The sequence below is a fragment of the Podarcis vaucheri genome (genome assembly GCF_965113315.1).
Source record: "Podarcis vaucheri genome assembly, chromosome: Z".
Lineage (NCBI taxonomy): Eukaryota > Metazoa > Chordata > Lepidosauria > Squamata > Lacertidae > Podarcis > Podarcis vaucheri.
In genome coordinates, this window is record NC_138758.1 from 26,057,560 (window position 1) to 26,078,528 (window position 20,969).

The 20,969-nt window shown below is 46.5% G+C and overlaps 1 protein-coding gene and 1 long non-coding RNA gene across 6 annotated transcripts in view; one reads left to right on the top strand and one right to left on the bottom strand.

Annotated features, from left to right (window-relative positions):
* The window catches only part of COL4A6 (collagen type IV alpha 6 chain), a 175,449-nt gene that overhangs the window by 73,732 nt on the left and 80,748 nt on the right, over positions 1-20,969 (bottom strand). The gene's annotated exons all lie outside the window — the stretch shown is intronic.
* Positions 11,314-15,478, top strand: LOC309524215. Its single transcript, XR_014215861.1, has 3 exons — positions 11,314-12,611; positions 12,775-12,955; positions 15,067-15,478. It is a non-coding gene; the product is annotated as an uncharacterized lncRNA (long non-coding RNA).

Below are 20,969 nucleotides of genomic sequence, written 5' to 3' on the forward strand. Positions count from 1 at the left end.
TTCCTCCTGAGGCCTCTGATTCAGAGCAGGAGTGGGAGTCACCAAAGGATGCATTTCTGAGAGTAATGTAACCGTCAACCCCCTTTCCCAGGGAATTCTGGGAATTGTAACTCTCTGAAGGGCATGCTAACAAACTCTCAGCACCCTTAGCAAAATGCAGTTCTCAGGATGCTTTGGTGTAAGCCATGACTTTTTAAAGTGATATGATACTGCTTTCATTTTGTACTGCTGATGGGGACTCAGATCACCCTGCGGGATGTTTGGCTGGATGGGTCTTTGATCTCATCCTAAAGAGGCTTTCTTACGTTTGTATATAATAATGCAACACTGAGGGATGATTGTGAAGGTTGTATCCAAATCTGATTACCATTAGTTTCAAGAGTTCTACAATGGAGGGATTAAGTGTAGGTCCTGTGTTCTAATCCCAAGAAAGAGAAAAAATGACTGAAACCTCTGTTTTACTTTGCACACTACAAGAGAGATCTTAATACTGCCTGAAGATTTAGCCCAGTATCCTGGGGTGGCTCCAGCGGCACAAAGACCCAGCGAAATGTTGCTAATCTCCCTCGTAATGTGATTAAACCATGATAATCTAATTCTTATGAATTTCATTTAAATCCTTTTGAAGATGGCTGGCAACAACATTTTCCACAGTAGAATAGAAAGAAACTGGTTAAACCATGGACAACATGCAGCCCTTCTGTATTTTTCATTTGCACATTGTTTACATTTATTATATCAGGAACCCCTAAAATGCCAGCTAAGCACATGGCAAAATTTGCTTCCTTAACTGAGGCCCCATATGCACTATACATTTAAAGCAGTATCCTACCACTTTGAGGAGTCATGGCTCCCCCCCCCAAGGAATCCTGGGAACTGTAGCTTGTCAAGGTTACTGAGAGGTGTTTGACAACCTCTATTCCTCTCAAAACTACAATTCCAATCAATGCTTCTTCCCAGAGAGGTCTGGAAAATCTTACCCTGTGAGGGCAACAGGAGCTTCATAACTACCGTATTTTTCGCCCCATAAGACGCACCGGCCCATAAGACGCACCTAGATTTTAGGGGGGGAAATAAAGGAAAAAAAATTTATTTCCCCCCCAGGTGCGCTGAGCTACACCAGGAGCTTGGGGCGTGCGGAGCTCAGCGCGCCCCAAGCTTCTGCGTGCCGGCAAGGTCTCCGCTAGCGTGGGAGTGCCGGGCGCCTCTCCCAGGGCTAGCGGACCCCTGCGCTAATCCAGAAGCTTGGGGCAAGCTGAGGTCAGCGTGCCCCAAGCTTCTGCGTACCGGCAAGCAGTCCGCTGCCGCCCCAAGCCTCCCGCACCCGGCAGGAGGTCCCGCCGGGTGCGCGAGGCTTGGGGCGGCAGCGGACTGCTTGCGCGCACCTAGAAGCTTGGGGAGTGCTGAGCTCAGCGCGCGCCAAGCTTCTGCATGCCGGCAAGCAGTCCGCTGCCGCCCCAAGCCTCCCGCACCTGGCAGGAGGTCCCGCTGGGTGCGCGAGGCTTGGGGCGGCAGCGGACTGCTTGCGCGCACCTAGAAGCTTGGGGCGTGCTGAGCTCAGCGCGCGCCAAGCTTCTGCATGCCGGCAAGCAGTACGCTGCCGCCCCAAGCCTCGCGCACCCGGCAGGAGGTCCCGCTGGGTGCGCGAGGCTTGGGGGGGCAGCGGACTGCTTGCGCGCACCTAGAAGCTTGGGGCCAGCTGAGCTCAGCTGGCCCCAAGCTTCTGGGTGCGCGCAAGCAGTCCGCTGCCGCCCCAAGCCTCGCACACCCCGTGGGACCTCCTGCTGGGTGCGCGAGGCTTGGGGCGGCAGCGGACTGCTTGCGCGCACCGAGAAGCTTGGGGCGGGCTGAGCTCAGCTGGCCCCAAGCTTCTGGGTGCGCGCAAGCAGTCCGCTGCCGCCCCAAGCCTCCCGCACCCGGCAGGAGGTCCCACGGGGTGCGCGAGGCTTGGGGCGGCAGCGGACTGCTTGCGCGCACCGAGAAGCTTGGGGCGGGCTGAGCTCAGCTGGCCCCAAGCTTCTAGGTGCGCGCAAGCAGTCCGCTGCCGCCCCAAGCCTCGCGCACCCCGTGGGACCTCCTGCCGGGTGCGCGAGGCTTGCAGACACTCGCCCGAAGCAGGGGGAGCCCTCCAGAGGGCTCCCCGTGCTTCGGGCGACAGGCTGCCGCCCCAAGCCTCGCGCACCCGGTGGGACCTCCTGCCGGGCGCGCGAGGCTTGCAGGCATTCGCCCCATAAGACGCACCCCGATTTCCCCTTCATTTTTGGAGGGGAAAAAGTGCGTCTTATGGGGCGAAAAATACGGTATGCTTTACAACTTTGGGGGAAGCCATGGCTATTGAAAGTGGTATGAAACCGTTTTTAAACGTATGGTGTAGATGGGAGACTCAGTCTGAATCTAGTACAGTGGTACCTTGGTTTTCGAATGGCTTGGATCCCAAACAAATTGTCTCCCAAACACTGCAAACCCGGAAGTGAGTGTTCCAGTTTGCGAATGTTTTTCGGAAGCTGAATGTCCCACGTGGCTTCCACTTGAGTGCAGGAAGTTCCTGCAGCCAAATGGAAGCTCCGTCTTGGTTTTTGAACCATTTTGGAAGTCGAATGGTCTCCCAGAATGGATTAAATTCGAGAACCAAGGTAACCACTGTACAGCTAAGGCTATAATTCTAAGTAACGAGCAGCTTCCATTGAGGACTCTTCTGTTTACCACATTTACATTTGGCTCTTCTTCTAAGAAGCTCAAATGGCAACCATGGGGGGATTATCTGAGTTTATTCTCAAATCAACACTGCAAGGTAGGTTAGGCTGAGAAAGAGCAGGACACTGATGCAAAGTAGTAAAAATGCTTACAGTGTTGTTATTTGGGGACAAATAACAGCCACAAGTGTGTGAGGTGGAGAATGGGGATGGGGAAGAGCCCCCCTGCCCCCTTCACTCACAATACTTGAGGGTTGTCCAATGAAGCTCAATGGTGAGGGATGTAGGACCAGCAAAAGAAAGCGCTTCCCAGCACACAGTCAAACCATGGGATACGCTATCACACCTAATTTACTGTCCTAAGCAAAAACAAACTCTATTATTATTATATTAATTATTACATTATATTAAATTTATTGTATATGAATGATTTTTGTTAATGGTTTTCATCCAGTTCTTCAGCTAAAAAATGGCTCCCAAAGCAGCTTACAACTATCAGTGACAAGACAGAGCCTGCCCTCAGGCTTACAACCTAAGACACACCACACTAAAGGAAAAGAGACAGGGAAGGAGAATGAGAAAAGCAAGCCGAGGCACTAATGTTTCAGGGATCCTGTAGTGAAGAGAAACAATGGACATTTTCTCTTTTTTTTCAGATCAGTCAAAAGCACTGGCCTTCCAGCAAAGCCGGTGGAGAGGCCCTCTTCAGTGGTGGAAGTCCCATCTGTCTCACAGCCTGATGAAACCTTATAGCTTGAGCTAGTCCTTCTTTCAGCTGCAGCGTGCTAGAGCACAGTTCTGGCACCTCTCAGGTGGGCGCCATTGCAGGTTGGCTCCCCCTCGCCTGTTTCTTGCCTTTATGTAATTCAGAGAAGCCCGAATGAACATTTCAGGTCAAAACAGAAGCTGACTCCACCTAACTCCTAGCCAGTTCTAGCTGCGATTGGTCAAAATACGGGATGGGGCCAATTCGTATTTCCTTTTATTCAATCTTTCTCCCATGTACCAGCAGCAAGCTTTAAGATTTCCAGCTGGGCCTCTACCGTTGCACACAGGCACACTGTGCAAGCGCCCTTCTGAGCTGCCCTAGACACCTGCCTAAATCTAAGAGAACGAGGGAGTTGGGGGTTATTTGACCTGCACTAGAACCAGGGGTGACCGCCAAATCAACTAGAGAGACAGCTTGCTGTAGTTCTAAGCACCTCTGTGGGCAGTTAACAAGCCTGTTGACAAAGCGGCATCCAGCGACTTACAAGCATCCTCAAGGCGTGAGCTAACAGCAGAAATGTGTTGTGATGGGTAGACTCAATTATCGTATCATATCATATCATATCATATCAGAGAGAGAGAGAGAGAGAGAGAGAGAGAGCGCTTTGTTTGTGTACAGGTTGTGTACAGGTTTCAATCCCCTGCATCTCAAGGTACTGATGCGAAGCCCCCTGTCTGAAATCCTGGCAAGCCACTGGTAGTCAGGGTAGAGTCTACTCAGTAGACAAAATTGGGCTACATGGACAAATGGTCTGACTCATTTATTTATATACCCATTTATGGGTTTTGTGCTGAATGTCACTGCCTATACCAATCTTACTGTATTTTTCATCCCATAGGATGCTCCGTCCCATAGAATGCACCTAGTTTTTTTTGGGGGGGGAATAAAGGAAAATTTAACCAGGTCGGGGAACAGCGGGATGGCAGCGCTGCGCCTCCCCGCTGTCCCCCGAGCTTGTGGGGCTGGCTGATGTGTGCCCGAAGCGCAGGGCGCTCTGCTTCAGCGTGCCCCACACTCCATGCAGCAGGCGCGAACTCCCGCAGGGCTCCCTAGGCTGCGGATGTCGGCGTGCGGGGCACTCTGCTTCAGGGCGCCACGGGCGGCAGGCTGCTATCCACAGCCTAGGGAGCCCTGCGGGAACTCCCGTGGGCTCCCCAGGCTTGCTGATAGCTTCCTGAAGCCTGGAGAGCGAGAGGGGTCGATGTGTACCGACCCCTCTCACTCTCCAAGCTTCAGCGAAAGCCTGTATTCGCCCCATAGGATGCACACAGATTTCCCCTTCATTTTTGGAGGTGGAAAAGTGCGTCCTATAGGGTGAAAAATACGGTATATTTATGCCAGCAAATGATTCTGTGTATACTGTACATAACATATACCATATACAGTTCAAGTGAATAATTTTTTAAAAAAACAACACCACCATCTGATTTTAATATGCATCATGGGAACACAACCTGGAACAAAAGTGAAGCATTATGTTTCACACACTGTCATATTTGGTTCCTTTTTCATGTCAAAATGGCTTGTGTGTAATTAACGACCTCCCAGGGCTTTAGGGTTTTGTTTCATTTTTTGCTGTTGTTTACAGTAGTGTTTGCCTAGCTCAAAACCAGAAGTTACTATACATTCCAATGACCCCCTTGGTTTTTTACTGTAGAAAAAACAATTAAAATATAATCTTTGAGATAACTGCACTAAATAAGTTTCAGTACAGACATTGGCAGAGCTTTCCCCACAAAGTTCAAAGTGTTTCCAGCTGCTGTAATTGGGTAGTAGTTAACATTGCAATCCTACCCATTACTCAGAAGTAGAACTCTCACTGTGCTCAATAAGGCTTTCTCCCAGGTTAAATGTACATAGTTTTATTTATTTATTTTTGGAAAATGTATATTTAATTAATATCTCAAGTCTGTTTTCCCATAAAGATGCAAACATGTTAATTCACTCACAAGTAGTCCTACTGAGTCTTAGCTGTGACATCTGGCCCACAGGACAAAAGAGTCTTCCAGAAGATTTGCAAGATTACAGTGGTGCCTCGCAAGACGAAATAAATTCGTTCCGCAGGTTTTTTCTTCTTGCGAGTTTTTCGTCTTGCGAAGCACGGTTTCCCATAGGAATGCATTGAAAATCAATTAATGCGTTTCTAGGGAAACCGCCTTCAGACCAGGTCCGGGGACAGTCTGTCCCCCGACCTCTTCTGAAGGCTGGGGGGGGGGGAACAAGGGCTTTTCTTCCCACTGCCAGCCTTCAGAAGGCTGTTCTGAAGGCTGGCGGTGGGAAGAAATCCCTTCTTCCCACCTCCCGCCCCGCAAGCTCCGGGGACAGGAGGGCTTTGCTGCCGACCGCCAGCATTTTAAAAGCCCCTGCTGTCCCGGGGCGATTTTAAAATGCTGGCGGGCGGGAGCGAAGCCTCCGCTGTCCCGGGGAGATTTTAAAATGCTGGGGGTCGGCAGCGAACGCTTCGCTCCCGCCCGCCAGCATTTTAAGATCGCCCGGGGCAGCGGAGACTTCTCTGCTGTCCTGGGGAGATTTTAAAATGCTGGGGGTCGGCAGCGAACGCTTCGCTCCCGCCCGCCAGCATTTTAAGATCGCCCGGGGCAGCGGAGACTTCTCTGCTGTCCTGGGGAGATTTTAAAATGCTGGGGGTCGGCAGCGAACGCTTCGCTCCCGCCCACCAGCATTTTAAGATCGCCCGGGGCAGCGGAGAAGTCTCCGCTGTCCCGGGAAGGCAGGCGGGGGGGAGCAAAGACTTTTGCCCCCCACTGGCCTTCAGAAGAGGTCCAGGACCTCTTCTGAAGGCCGGCTGTGGGCGAAAGTCTTTGCTCCCGACCGCCAGCAATTTAAAACAGGTCCCCGGAGATTTCCCTATGGGCTTTCGTCTTGCGAAGCAAGCCCATAGGGAAATTCGTCTTGCGAAGCGCCTCCAAAACAGAAAACCCTTTCGTCTTGCGGGTTTTCCGTCTTGCGAGGCATTCGTCTTGCGGGGTACCACTGTATTGTGATATGCACACAACACCCATCAACAAAAATGCAGGCAGTAGCTAGAATCCCATTTTCCACGGTGGCTAAATGGGTGCTTACAGGAAGCCCACCAAGCAGGACATGAGCGCAATGACCCCTCTATCAATGTAATATACATTACCTATGTACACACAATTATATAGCATGTGTGTGTAGATAGGCAGACAAGTAATACCCAGTGCTGCATGAGTGGATTTCCTTTTCCTGGCTGCCCCATGCAGTACCTTGCAAACCCACCCAATCTGCTCCAGAGGGTCCCCCCAGCCCTCTGAAGCAGATCTGGTAGATTTGTGAGGGGCTGCATGGGGGAGGAGAGGAAAGGAATTGGGCAAGCATAAAAACTCTGCAGTGGTTCTCAACTTGTGGGCCCCCAGATGTTGTTGGACTACAACTCCCATCATCCCTGAGCTCTGGCCTTGCTTGCTAGGGGTGATGGGAGTTGTAGTTCAACAACATCTGGGGACCCACAGGTTAAGAAAGGCTGCATATGCATACACAACACTGAGGTGGGTGTGGGAGAATTCTATTTTACTAATTTGCTGTAGAGCACAAATAAAGATAGAAGCATATATTCAAATTTACATTCCTTAGGGACATTATAAGCAAGCTGACCTATAACAAGTCAGACACCATTGCCACAGACTGGCAGTGGCCTCAAATGACTTCAGGCAGGTATCTCTCCCAGCCCTACCTGGAGAGGCCAGAGGGATTGAACCTGGGAACTTTTCTATGCGGAGCTTGTGCTCTGCCACTGAGCTGCAGTCCCCGCCCCCCACCCCAACCATTTGGAAACACTGTCCAGGCTTATGCAGAATTTAACATTTGCAAACTGATGCTTCAGGCAGTGGGGGAGGGGGACACAAAACAAAACAGCCCCCTGTTTTGCTTTTTACACTGTCAGGGGAAAGTGGCAAGTGAGTGAAATCCTACCATGCGCCCCTGCCAAGTCTAGCAGCGCTGTTTAATTGGGGTGGGCGGTGGGGGATGGGGATGAAGCATTACACATAGACTTTTTCCTTCCCAAGAAATGAGTGGGTAGGGTCGCCCCTCCCCCCGAAAGAGTGGGGCAGGCGCCAAGTGTGTTCACTGTGGCTGATCTCCACTGCCTGAGCCTGCAGTCCTCGTGCCACCCGCGAGGATCAAACTCAGGCGGGATCAAATGCCCTAAGCAACATCAGAGATGAGGAGGGATAGCTCTAGGCCAGCAGGAATGCAGATAACTTGCAATTACATGAGATCTCATTCATGGATTGTCAAATTAGCAGAGGTTGGCAAGCGCTCCTTACCTCCTCTTAATTGAGAGCAAAAATGAGCTCTGGCATACCACTTTGGAATGAAAGGAACTAGAGATATGTGAGGAATTTGCCCTTTGTTTTAAGAAGCATGGACAGTTAACATGGATGTCAAAACACACAGGGCTTGGTGAAATTCTAGGGGATAAAACCGCTGTAAAAGGGGCTGGCTCATGTGGCAACAGCATTGTTCGAAACCACACTTTAAAAAGAAAATAAAAGAAAATGGAAAGCTTAAAACTTATGCATATAAATCTTTCATCTCTGAAAGCCAGTTCCCTGCCACTCCCTGCCACTAATCTAACCATCATATAAGGACATTACAACAGTTAGATGATGAGTAAAATTCCTTAGCTCACTCCTGAAAGAATGATGAAACCATTTTTACAATTATTATTATTTTAGATAGTCCACAGCATTTAGATCAGATAGATTAACAGCAAATTACTGTACTTGTTGCACATTCCATCCTGAAATGTGGCAGGATGGACAAACAAGGTTACCAACTTCGAATTTATATTTTATATCATATGCAGTCATTTGATTTAATCTTGTCTTCAAGAAACTTGTCTTGTTGATGTTAATGCTGCCCACCTGCAGGGTTTTAAGACATGACAGCTCTCCCAGCAATGAAGTTTGGCTGTGGGTGTGGGGATTTGAATATTCTCATTTCTACAGATTCACATATCAAAAGCATTTGTAGTGCATACCATTTATTAAGCGTTTGAAACAAGGCAGCAAAAGTCCCACAATGCTATAACCCAAACAGAGTTTTATTTTGTGCACCCATCCAAAGTTCTTGACCTGTCTTTTTCTCTGGATTTCGACCACTTCATCCAAAGGTGGCTAACCTGTTGCCCTACAGATCTTCTCAGAATTCAACTCCCATGAGCCTCGGTCAAACATAGACAATTGTCAGTGATGATGGGAATTGTAGTCGGGCAACATCAAGAGGGCCAAAGCTTGCCCATTCCCAGTCTAATCTCAAGTGAAACCTAATAATCATCCCATCATCCTTGACCACTGGTGGTGCTTAAACCCCCCCCCCAAAAAAAAAATACTTTTTTAGTTCGGAAAGTGATGAGGAAATGCTTGGAAAATGTGGGATGAATGAATTATTAATAGAAAGACCCCAGAATCAAAATAGGATGAAACGAAATTAATGCTCTTTGTCAATCCTTTATTGCTCAGAACAGACAGAGTAAGCTTTGTGCAAGTAAATTAATATGAATGCTTTAAAAGCAGATAGTCTTGAGGAGGCTAGTCTAACCCAGACTTCTGCAGCCTGATGTCATATGAACATAGGATGCTATGTTATACACTCTTGGCCCTTCTATTGCAATATTGTCTAAACTAACAACGGCTCTTCCGGGTATCATATAAGGGACATCAGTGCTTTTTTTCTGGGGGTACTCATACTCCTAAACATTTTGTGAATCTTTGTACTTTTGTCCATTTACTGTATTTATTTTTCCCAATTTGAAATATAAAATGGTAATTTTATTTTTAGAAAATAGGCACAGGGGGACATTATCAGCTCTACCTGGAGAAGGCCAATGGTCAGGGATGGTGGAGTTAGTTTTGAAACCTCTGTCTGCAGAAGGCTTATGTGACTGGCAGACCTTCTATGACTAAAGAAAGCACAAACAGGTAAGCACTCTTCACGCCTCTCCAGAGGAGCCCCCACACCTTTGAAAACCCCTGCTCCACAGAGCACTCTTGCCATCTCTCCCTCTCTCCCACTCTGGTATTTGGACTGACTGTGCCAACTCTCCATTCCAGAGCCCAGCAATGCCTTTTATGGTCTGATAGATTCAGAGTTGCCTGATCTACTTCAGCTCTGGTGAGAGGTCATCTAAACCCACTTTATCATTCCCTGAGCCAAATTGCTCACTGGAGACTGCATTTTAAAAGTATAATTAAAAATGTTTGGGCAGCGAGCTGACAGAAAAATGGCACCCAGCAAAGCACTGCCAGTCCTGTCCCGTTCTACCCCCCTCATTTCTTTTTTTATAGCATCATGCTTTTCATGCATAGGGCATTTATTCTTTGATTCTATTCAGTGCTCCTTTTGGGACTTGTTTCCATATCTCTCTTTTGAAATCCTCGAGCTATGGAGTGGGTCTGTTAATCCTGGTGGTGTTGATCATAAAGCAACCTCTACTTTTAACTATGGATCATTATGACGACTCTCATTTTACATACCCAAGAAAAAGAAGATGTGTCCAGGGAAAAGGGGACATATGGCAACCCTACATTACGATCATTTTGAAACAAAACTTTAAGGCAAGACAAAACACAATCAGTTCAATAGGGAATGGTTTATGTTCATCAAATTTATAAACAGTACTCAGAGGTCACATCATACCCCCCTGCATCCCATTTAACGATAGGGAGTGAATACCAGAATACGGTGTTTATACTTGCTTCTCAATGTGTCTTGAGATGGCTACATACTCTGTCCTGCACAGGTTTAATGATGGCTGCTTACTGCTTTTATGTTCACTCTGTATGTTCACAAAAGTAATAACAAATGTTTCCCAGAGGTTGCTGTTCATGGTGTACAACTATTATGAAGCCATTCAAAGTATTATTTGTCTCAAAAGTTAACTGCAGAGTTGCCCTTAAGCTGATAAAACAATGAATGAACGCATGAATGGGAAGGAAACTGAAACCTTGATTAGTCTTGGATTGTCATGTTTCCTTTGAGGCATTCATAACCTAAGGAATTTGCCTTATTCTAGGTTGAACTGTTTGCCCACCTAGCAATGTACTATTTTGACAGGCAGCACCTCTTCAAGTTGTCTCAGTCAGAGGCCTTTCAGAACGCCTAATAGCTGATATTTTTAAAATAAACAAAACTGGAGGTGTTCGTGATACCACTGAGATATGGTCCCATTGCAGTGGAAGGTAGTTGGATCCAGTAACATTCAACACAGATCCTTGCACGGAAGGGAATTGTCAGTGCATCTGATGCTTACACTGCCTCACCTCCACCTCCCCAGCAGGTATGGGAACCCACATTGAGCAGAAAAGTCAGGGTTGCAATTGATTTTGCACCACACCCCCCAGCATTACAGACTGAGCTACAATACAGATTGAGCTACAGAAATATCCACACAATAAAGGCCCGCCTCTTCACACAAGTGATTCAGCTCTCTTCCAGTTTAGTAGAAGCTTATCTACACATTCTAGCCCACTAGGCCTCTCTCCAAGAAGGAGCTAGTGACCAAAAATGTAAGTTCTGCTCAAAGCAATGGGACTTAATTATATTATGCTTAGTGGACCACAGGAGTGATCCAGTGCAGTATTATTATTTTTATTATTATTTAACTAAAATATATATACCAAGTACTTGACAGAATACCTTAAGCAGTTTACAGAGATCTAAAATGTTCAGTAACACTCCGCCGATAAAAGCAAACATTAAAAAACAAATTAACATAAAATGATAAAAATACATAAATAAGCAATTTTAAAACACACGCACACACGCGCACACACACACACACAAATAATTAATAACAACATTACATTTTAAAATTACATGCCGGGATAGGTTTGCTGAAACAGAAAGTTTTTTTAGTCAGCATGAAAATAATTCAGCCATAGGTACCTGCTTAATATCAATGAGCAGGGAGTTCCAAAAAGTAAATGTTCCCACACTGAAGGATTTATTCCCTACAAGTGTGGAATGAACATTTTGTGGCATTTGTATTGAAAAAAACAACAACAGGTAAAAAGTACTCCCTAATCCCGCCAAAGGGATTGTGAGATGATGCTATTGAACAAAAAGCCATATTTCTTTAATTTGTACACAGAGGAATGTCTCTTACAGTTCCCCCATTTACGTAGATCCAACTGAGATAGTTATTGTCTAGTTCTGTGCAACCCTGATCACCATTCTTATAGCAGGAATGAAGAGCATGTGGCCCTCCAGATGTTGCTGGACTACGCCTCCCATCATCCCTTACCACTGGCTGTGCTAGAAGGGGCTCATGGGAGTTGGAGTCCAACAAAATATCCAGAGCGCTGCAGATTCCCAGCCCTGCCCTAGGGCCTTTAAACTGGGTGGAACTAGTTATATCTCTTTTGATTTCAACAGAGGAAAGGGCAGCTCCAGCCATCCAGCACGACTGTTTTCTAGACAAGCTTATGCTAATATAAATTGTTAGTTTTCAAGGTGTCACAGAAGCAGACTAAACAAGAATAGGGCTGGACTTTCTGAGGAAAAAAAGCAACCATAAATTGGGAAGGCAAATGTCTCCAACCCAAATACCCAAGAAAATGAAGTTTATGCAATCTTTCTTCTCAAGTGGAGTACGCTAAACAGGGTAATAGTGAAAATGAACAAATCCTTCACTGGAATTCCCACTGGCTAAGGTTTATAAAATAAATGATTCATTCCAGTGGTGCTTGTCATCACTTAAATTGTATGTCTAAGTCCTTGGACCTTTCATTACGTGGCTGTATTAACACTCCAAAAAGGCTGTTCGTTCCATTTGTTGGTATAAAGTGCACTTCCAGTCTGCTTAATCTTTGATGGACAGGCCTGATTGTTCCTGAAATCCCTGGCTATACAATACAACAAAGGCTTAAAGGCCTTTCTGGGCCTGGGCTACTACCCACAATGCACTGTGCTTCCTGTCCCTGTAGGGCTGGAATTCATGACCATGCAAAATGCTCAATCACACACTAGGCCAGGGCTTAAGCTGGGCTCTTTGTACAGCAGCATCTAAGGTCGGGAAGAAGATTTTAACTGTCAGGGCTTGGTGCTCATTGGCTCATTGATGAGAGGGAGAAGGAAATGCAGAGACACAAGATCACCAGCGGATGGTGTGTAGCTAACAGCAATCTGGCTCTGATAACAGGGGAGCCTGTTGGCTGGACTCCCATCTGTGGCTTAAGGGAGTTTGATACGGGACCCTAAGGGGTGGCTTATCTCTCCAAACCTGAACAGCAGTGCCTGAATAGCAACCGTCTTGTGCTCCCCCCATAGAAAGGAGGAACCGAGTAAATACTTTCTCAACTACTCATCCGTCACACAAGAGGTCTGGAAGCAAGCGAAACCTTGAAAAGTGCCAAAATCTACTCTTTGGTTTTGTCAATACTCCAAAAAGAAAGAATGTGAAGTATCTCAGTGGAGCAGTTTTGCCATCCATCCTAAGAAAAGCCCAAGGGTGGGTTTCATTGCAACACACCTCCAGATGCTTTTGTAGCATCTGGAATATAAAAATGTAAGAAGAGCTCTGCTGGATCAGACCAAAGCCCATCTAGCTCAGGACCCTATTTCCTGTGATGGCCAAACAGATATGTAGGAGACACCCACAAACAGGGTTTATCCTACTGGTATTAAGAGGTACACAACTCCTACTGATATTAAGAGGTACACAACTTCTGCACCTGGGGTTCCACTGAATTACCACAGTGCCCATTGATAGACATCTGCCATGAATTTATCCAGTTCCTGAAAGAACAAAGACGGTGTAGAGGTCATGAAAGATTAAACACTCTGCAAAGATGGCCTTATCCTCAAGATCAGGTAGCACTTCTGGTCACTCCAAACAACATGTTTAAACCCCTTCTTTTAATCACAGGGTTTGGGTATCTCTAAAGCACTACGAGTCTCAATGAACTACAGTGGGGCAGAAATTCACCACATATGGATTGAAATTCACCATATTTTGATTAAAACCAAGGCAGACCAGATTTACAAAACATGTTGGGGGGGTGTGTGTGTGTGTTGGGGTGTGTGTGTGTGTGTGTGAGAGAGAGAGAGAGAGAGAGAGAGAGGGTGGTGGTGGTGGTGGTGGTAGTAGTAGTAGTAGTACAGAGGTCATGGTGTAGCACCAGGACCTGGGAGGCCAGGGTTCAACCTCCACCCTCGGCCATAAAGCTTTCCCTTGTGCCAATCACTCACTCTCAGCCTAAGAACATCCAGAGAGCTTCATGACCAAGTGAAGATTTGAACCTTGGTCTCCCAGATCCTAGTCCAACACTATAATCACTATACCACACAATACCAATTTATGAACGTTTATTCAATTAACTTAAACTAGGGGCTCAGTTATGTCTCCACTTTTCCCATCACTGTCCCTTGGGAAAACCCAGTGTTTAGCCACTGAATCAGAGCAAATGCCAATCGGATTTTCTCTGGATTGATGTTTGCTCTGGTTTTGTGCGAAACAGTGGGTTTCCCGGGGGAAAGCAGCAGGGCAAAGGCTAAATCGCTTGAACCATGAGTAGAAAGCACAGGAGATGGAGAAAACAACTTGAACCTGTGTTTTTGAGGCACAGGGCGAGCTGAATTCGGACAAGCCTCCCCCTGCCCCCAGTTAACCAGCTAAGAATACCCTCAACCAGTAGTAGCCTTGCTTATATTATCTGTAAAAGAAGCCGCATTTTAAACAGATAAGGGTGGCCTCAGGACACACCTTAGCCACAGACACGTTGGCATTAACAAGCACTCCATCAGAGAAAGCCTAGCATTCCATGGCATTCCAATCATACTCCGTTCAGAACGAAATGCTGTCAGCAGCAAACGCTTATGCATTCTCTGCCTTTGCTGCGATATCTGAGCAAAACACTGGCCTTTAGTCAGCCAGAGGGGCTATTCTGCTCTTGTGTTTGAGCACAAAGTATCATGGAGAGAGGTCCCTGTGCTGAAGCATGCGGCTGAGAAGCAATGAGGAACTTCCGCATTGCTGTTTTTAATTCAGTCGCTACAGTTGCCACTGCTGACACCAGTCACAAAGTTCGCTTGGCTGATCCAGTGCCAGGAGGGGCATTGCCGGCACTCCATCGCCAGCTGGAAAAGGCCACCTCTGAGTCTATACTTCACATTGGAAGCAGAAGATACACAATGCTAAGAGGAAAGAACCGACCTATCTTCAAAATTTGCACCAATGAAGGGGATGTAAAAGAATGAGAGGAGAGGAAACAGATAACTGGGTCCAGACCCACACCATACATTTAAAGCAGAGCTTTCCAAACTGTGTGTTGCAACACGTTACGTGTGTCAGCTGCAGTGTGTGGGTGTGGAACACGAATGCTCCCCGCGCTCCTCCTGGGGCAGGAATGGGGTTAGTTTAACCTCCAGTTTGCTAATAAAACTGAATTAGTGTGCCATGAAATAACACATGTCTAAAAAGTGTGTCACCAACATGAAAAGTTTGGAAAGCTCAGATTTAAAAGTTTAACCTTCATGGTTTCTCTCAAACAATAATAGGAACGGTAGTTTGTAAAGGTGTTGGGAATTGTTGCTCTTATATTTATGCTTTGCTTTCTGAAGTTCCCTATCTTGGATTAATGAAGATACACCCAAGAAGGTGGTGGATGGAAGTTGAAGGACCTTGCTTGAGAGGCAGTGTAGAGAGGACTTGGTCCCCAGAAGGTGGATCATTCTAAGTCCTAAAACAAGAAGCTAGATTAGCAGACGTTTCCAAACAGCAAGGAGCAGTTCATGATCAAGGAAAGGGCAGGCAGCTTTCTGGAGGTGCTGTTGCTACTACTAAAAAGTTGATTTATGGGGATATTTGGGGCACATTGGATCCCCCACAAAATCTACAGAAGAACTGAGAATGACAGTGGGAAACTGGAAAATAAAATATAGCAAAACGGGGTTTAAAAACCTGCTACTACCACCTAGTGGTTTTGTGTTGTTGTTTTTTGCAGGGTGGGGAAAGGCACAATAAACATTTTTTTGAGAGGGTGACAGAAACCATACCTCTCAACAGAGTGCTTTCGGGGGGGGGGGCTGCTATGACATGTGAATCACATGACTCACACAGACATGCAGCTCTGGAAGATGGCATCCCATTTTTTTTTGCCACAACATGTTGATGAGTATACAGATACAGTGGTGCCTCGCAAGACGAAATTAATTCGTTCCGCAATTCTCTTCGCCTTGCGGTTTTTTCGTCTTGCGATGCACGGTTTCCCATAGGAATGCATTGAAAATCAATTAATGCGTTCCTAGGGAAACCGCCTTCAGACCAGGTCCGGGGACAGTCTGTCCCCGGACCTCTTCTGAAGGCTGGGGGGGGGACAAGGGCTTTTCTTCCCACCCCCAGCATTTTAAAAAACCCCGGGACAGCGGAGGACTTCTCCACTGTCCGGGGCGATCTTAAAATGCTGGCGGGCGGGATTTTAAAATCGCCCCGGACAGCGGAGGACTTCTCCGCTGTCCGGGGCGATTTAAAAGCCCCTGGGAAGGCAGGCAGGGGGGACAAAGACTTTTGCCCCCCGCCAGCCTTCCTCTTCTGAAGGCTGGCGGGGGCGAAAGTCTTTGCTCCCCCACCGCCTGCCTTCAAAAGCTGTCCGGCCAAGGCTTCGCGGACCTCTCCGCCAGCAGCGGCAGTGCTGCCGCTGCTGGCGGAGGGTTGCCGCCATGCCGAAGTCTGCGGGCGCTGACATCAGCGCTCCCAGGCTTCGCGGACCTCTCCACCAGCGCGCGCAGGCTTCGGCATGGCGGCAACCCTGCAAAAGACGTCCGGGGGAAGCGGGGAAGAAGCGCTTCTTCCCCGCTTCCCCCGGACGTCTTTTGCAGCAAGGGGCTGCAGGGAGATAGCGATCTCCCTGCAGCCCCTTGCTGCAAAAGACGTCGGGGGGCAGCAGGGAAGAAGCGCTTATCTTCCTGCTGCCCCTGGACCTCTTTTGAAGCAAGGGGCTGCGGGGAGATAGCGATCTCCCTGCAGCCCCTTGCTGCAAAAGACGTCGGGGGGCAGCGGGGAAGAAGCGCTTAGCTTCGCGCTGCCCCCGGACCTCTTTTGAAGCAAGGGGCTGCGGGGAGATAGCGATCTCCCTGCAGCCCCTTGCTGCAAAAGACGTCGGGGGGCAGCGGGAAAGAAGCGCTTAGCTTCGCGCTGTCCCCGGACCTCTTTTGAAGCAAGGGGCTGCGGGGAGATAGCGATCTCCCTGCAGCCCCTTGCTTCAAAAGAGAAGACCCGCTGTCCCCGGGGCAAGCTTCGTCTTGCGAAGCAAGCCCATAGGGAAATTCGTCTTGCGAGGCAACTCGAAAACGAAAAAACCTTTCGTTTTGCGAGTTTTTCGTCTTGCGAGGCGTTCGTCTTGCGGGGTACCACTGTACAAGTTCTAGGGCAATTCAGTTTTAAGTATGTCTCAGTGCCCTTCTTCTTGCGGGACTTAATTGAAATAGACTAACAGGTTGCCTGGCACAGAAACTGAGTACCAAAACAGTTCATACTCAACTTTCCGTGTTGGATCATGTGCCCTTATACATATGCTAAGCCCCACCCCAGATCAAGATTATTGGTAATGTTTCTTTTACTTAGACAACGTATATAGTACTTAATTACAATCTTTTCTCAGCAATGTACAAGGAAAGCAATACCATGAAAAGAAAAAAACCATTAAAACTATATTTTTGGGTGTCCTCTTAGTTCCTAATTACCCTGCTTTATGATAAAAGTAGTAATGAAAACTCCAGATTCTGCCCAAATAAGTGCACAGGCAAGATGCAATATAACCTTCCACCATCAAGAAAGGAGGGATTACTCACAGTTCTTATCATTTTGGGATTTTTGGCCCAAGACTCCAGATACTCTGCATACAGCACCCATGAACATTTAAAAAGTGAGGTTGAAACTAGCTGTGCTTATCTTAGTACATTGTACAGAGTATTTGGATACTGATTCAGACACAGAAAGCATTTTGCTTGCATATTTCCTATACTTCTGGCAAATCTGTATCAGTCACCAACATATTTCCTCTTCCAAGGCAGAACCCTTCTAGAAGCAGTGGAAAACAGCTGGCAAATGAGTTCAAAACTGCATGCAAACCCAGGAGCTTAGGAATAAATCCTCATGGGTTCTGCCAGACTGACTATGTGCAGGTTGAAGATTGTAGAATCAGTTCAAATGTTTGCAGCTTGAATGAGTAGCTTGAAAAGAAATGTCCTGAGGACATTCAGTGGGGGAGATTTGTCTGCACAACAGTGCTTGAATAGTTTCAAGGGCCATTACATACGTAACCTGAAGCAGGCTATGTTTTCTTAACTCAGATTCCACTCACTTTCAAAGCACCATGTACTATAACGACGCTGCCTTGCAGACACCCTCTTCCTTTGTGATTTACCCTTTCTTCCATTTTTTTATACATGCCCTTATTACATCTCAGCTCATCTGTGATCTCCTTGTGCAACCACACTGGTTTCTTTAAATGCCTCTCACTGCAGTGACTCAGACAGAGGTCAGGTAAGTGCCACAGCCCCACCACCTCCTCTACTGCCAGAACAAGCCCTACTGAATGGGGGCATACAACAGTACTTTCACAAGTCGCCCACTCATTCAAAGAGGAACACCCCAGGAGATAGGGGGTGCATTCAGACATAGAGTTTATTGTGCAAGTTTTACTGGCTGCAATGCTAATGCTCCTGTTCTGGGTTCTAATGTTCCTTTTACACTGCATTACCTGTTGCATTATCTATTTTTTGACTGATACACCACCACGTGGTACTAAATTTTACATGGCGGTAAAGGCCATATGCCAGAATCACACTACAGTTCTTGTTATGTTAAATTGCAATGCAAAACTCCTGCAATTTTCCAGGTGACCAGAGTCGCGAAAAGGAGTTTTTTTTCCTGGAAGCAAATACTACGAATATTATTTCTCAACTTCTACTAGTTTTCCAAAAGTGACTGTTACATCATGTGATAGATCACACAAAACATGGAAAATATCAGGTAAGGAAACACTGTGAACATTGAATAAAGTGCTGTTTGAGTGCAGCCTCAGTCTTTAAGACGATTGCTAAAATGTTGGGAATTTAGATGCAAACCTTCCCATAAAGTTGCGCTGAAAGGACCCCAGGTGTCCTTCATCCTAAAAATGCATGAGTCTGTTGAGATTAAGAGTAAACAAGCTAGCTCTTTTATAAATATTTAACAGAATGCTGGCATCGTCAGCAGAACCAGGATTCTCCCCAATTAAGACCAATTCCTTGCATGACACACTGTTAAGACAACTTTTCACTGTTCAGCAAATATTTATGATGTACTTTGTTGATATCCTAATGTACAGAAACCAGCAGAGGTGGACTCATATGCCTGCTCAGACCATGGATACATGTTTTATTAGTACATGAGTCACTTGTTGAGAATCCTCTTTACAGGAGGTCCTTTTTGAACCAACACACACATGTGGCAGTTTATGGTAGTGGTGCCCAAACAGGATATGCATACCCCAGCTAAACACAGAAGCTTAGTGTGTTAGGGGAGGGGTAGTATCCCTGGTGGGGGACATGTTGCGGTCCTTCTGGCATAGTTTGTCCACCTTTGGTCTCCACCCTGCCCTCAGCTCTCACCTGTGGTTCCTAGAAGTTGTGGGCATGTAACAGTGGCCACACCCTTAGAACAGCTAAAACAGGTGAGGGTAGCTGATAGGCCTCAAACCATAGCTGTCAACTTTTCCCTTTTCTTGCGAGGAATCCTATTTGGAATAAGGGAATTTCCCTTAAAAATGGGAAACGTTGACAGCTATGCCTCAAACCCTCAGTAAGCTAGGACCTTCCCCTGCATGCAAAGATGGGCTCCGGTAGATTGAGCAGACCACAGGACAAATAGTGGGTCCAACAGTCAAGAAGGCAGTTTCTGCACATGCTGTGTAGAGAGAAGTGAGGGGCAGATGGTGTTCATCACCCTGGGAAGGCAGCCTATCTAGGAGAAGGAGAACTCTGATTCTAAACCTCTGCTACCTTGTGAGATATCTTTGGGGGAAGAAAAGGCTAAGGAGTAAACCCTGAAGCTGTTTTTGCTGTAAACAGATGTATTTTACTTTTTGCTGCTAAGGATGAATGCTTGACTGTGAGTAAAATATGTGTTTTAAACTTACTTTTCAGTCTGTATCCTATTTCTCTGATAAACAGGCAACAAAGGGGAAGGTTGGCCTAACAGCTAATTCCTGTGCTTTCAATTAAACTGCTTAAGATGGGATTTAAACTCTGCTCAGCCCCATGCGTCTAAATGCAAGTGTTAAGCTGATCCTTTTGTCTGTTAACCCAAATACATGGGTCTGCAGAGGGATAAAATATAGTTAATTATATTCCCTCATCTACCTAATAAACCCATCAAGTACAACATCTGGAGACCCAAGAGTGAGGACTCACAGCTGTTTTAATGTATGGATTCAGTCAGATCACAGCTCTCAAGTGAACAGCAAAACATTTAAATTCTTTTGTATTGCCACATTCTTTTAAAATATAAAACTGATTTATTTATTTTTTGTTCTCCACATCAGAGAAAAGTCTCCCTTAGTATAACCAGGACTGACATCAGCACCCAAGCTCCCCATGCCCTCCCTGTCAAGGCCCACTGACATCAATGCCTTCTCTGTGCTGGGCAACTGCATTGAGGAACTGCCATTTTAAATTTCCCACAATGTCCCAAAGCAATATGATTTCATCAACAGGTAAAGCTTCTCGTGGGGCTGCAGACAACTTGATTTGTATAATGCTTAATATGTTAAAAATATCTCTTAAGTAGTAAACAAAAAACTGAAGCAACAACAGACAACTTAAACAAAATATTACAAAAATAGACAGCTACATATAAAAATGTTACATTAATACAAAGTTACTCATATATATAAATCAATATCCATTCATTTTCCTTTTGACACACTCTACCTCTTGGCCTCTGGGTTCTTAACCAGGGTCCAAACAAACTCTCAGTTCACCCCAAAAGTCTGACAATGAGAATAATTCCTGTAAACAGCAGGCAGCACTCTAGTCTCTCACTCTAGACTTGCTTTTTATGGGCAGGCTCAAAGTGGAAAGTCCTTCCTTGCCTGCAGTTGTGTCCCATTCAGCTGCATGTGCCACACCCAGTTCCAGATACAGCAAGTTTGCTGAGTTTCCCAGGAGGTCCAGAGGACGGGGAAAGGGCTCTTTCTGCTCACAGCTCTTTCTTTACCCTCTGTCCTCTCCTCCAGCTGCTTGGCAACCCAAAAATAATCAACCCAAGTTGGCAAACCATCAAAAAGGAAAATGGTGGCTGCACCACTGATGTAACCTGCCTCAGATCAGAGTACCATCACTTGTGGGTCCTGTCCCACTGGCGGAAGAACAATGCTATCAGGCACAGATTACAGACGCGATTGCCATGTTCACAGGTGATGATCTGCATCCAGCTCAGAGATGACAGAAGAGGAGGCAGCACCTGAAGAGCCATCACCTCT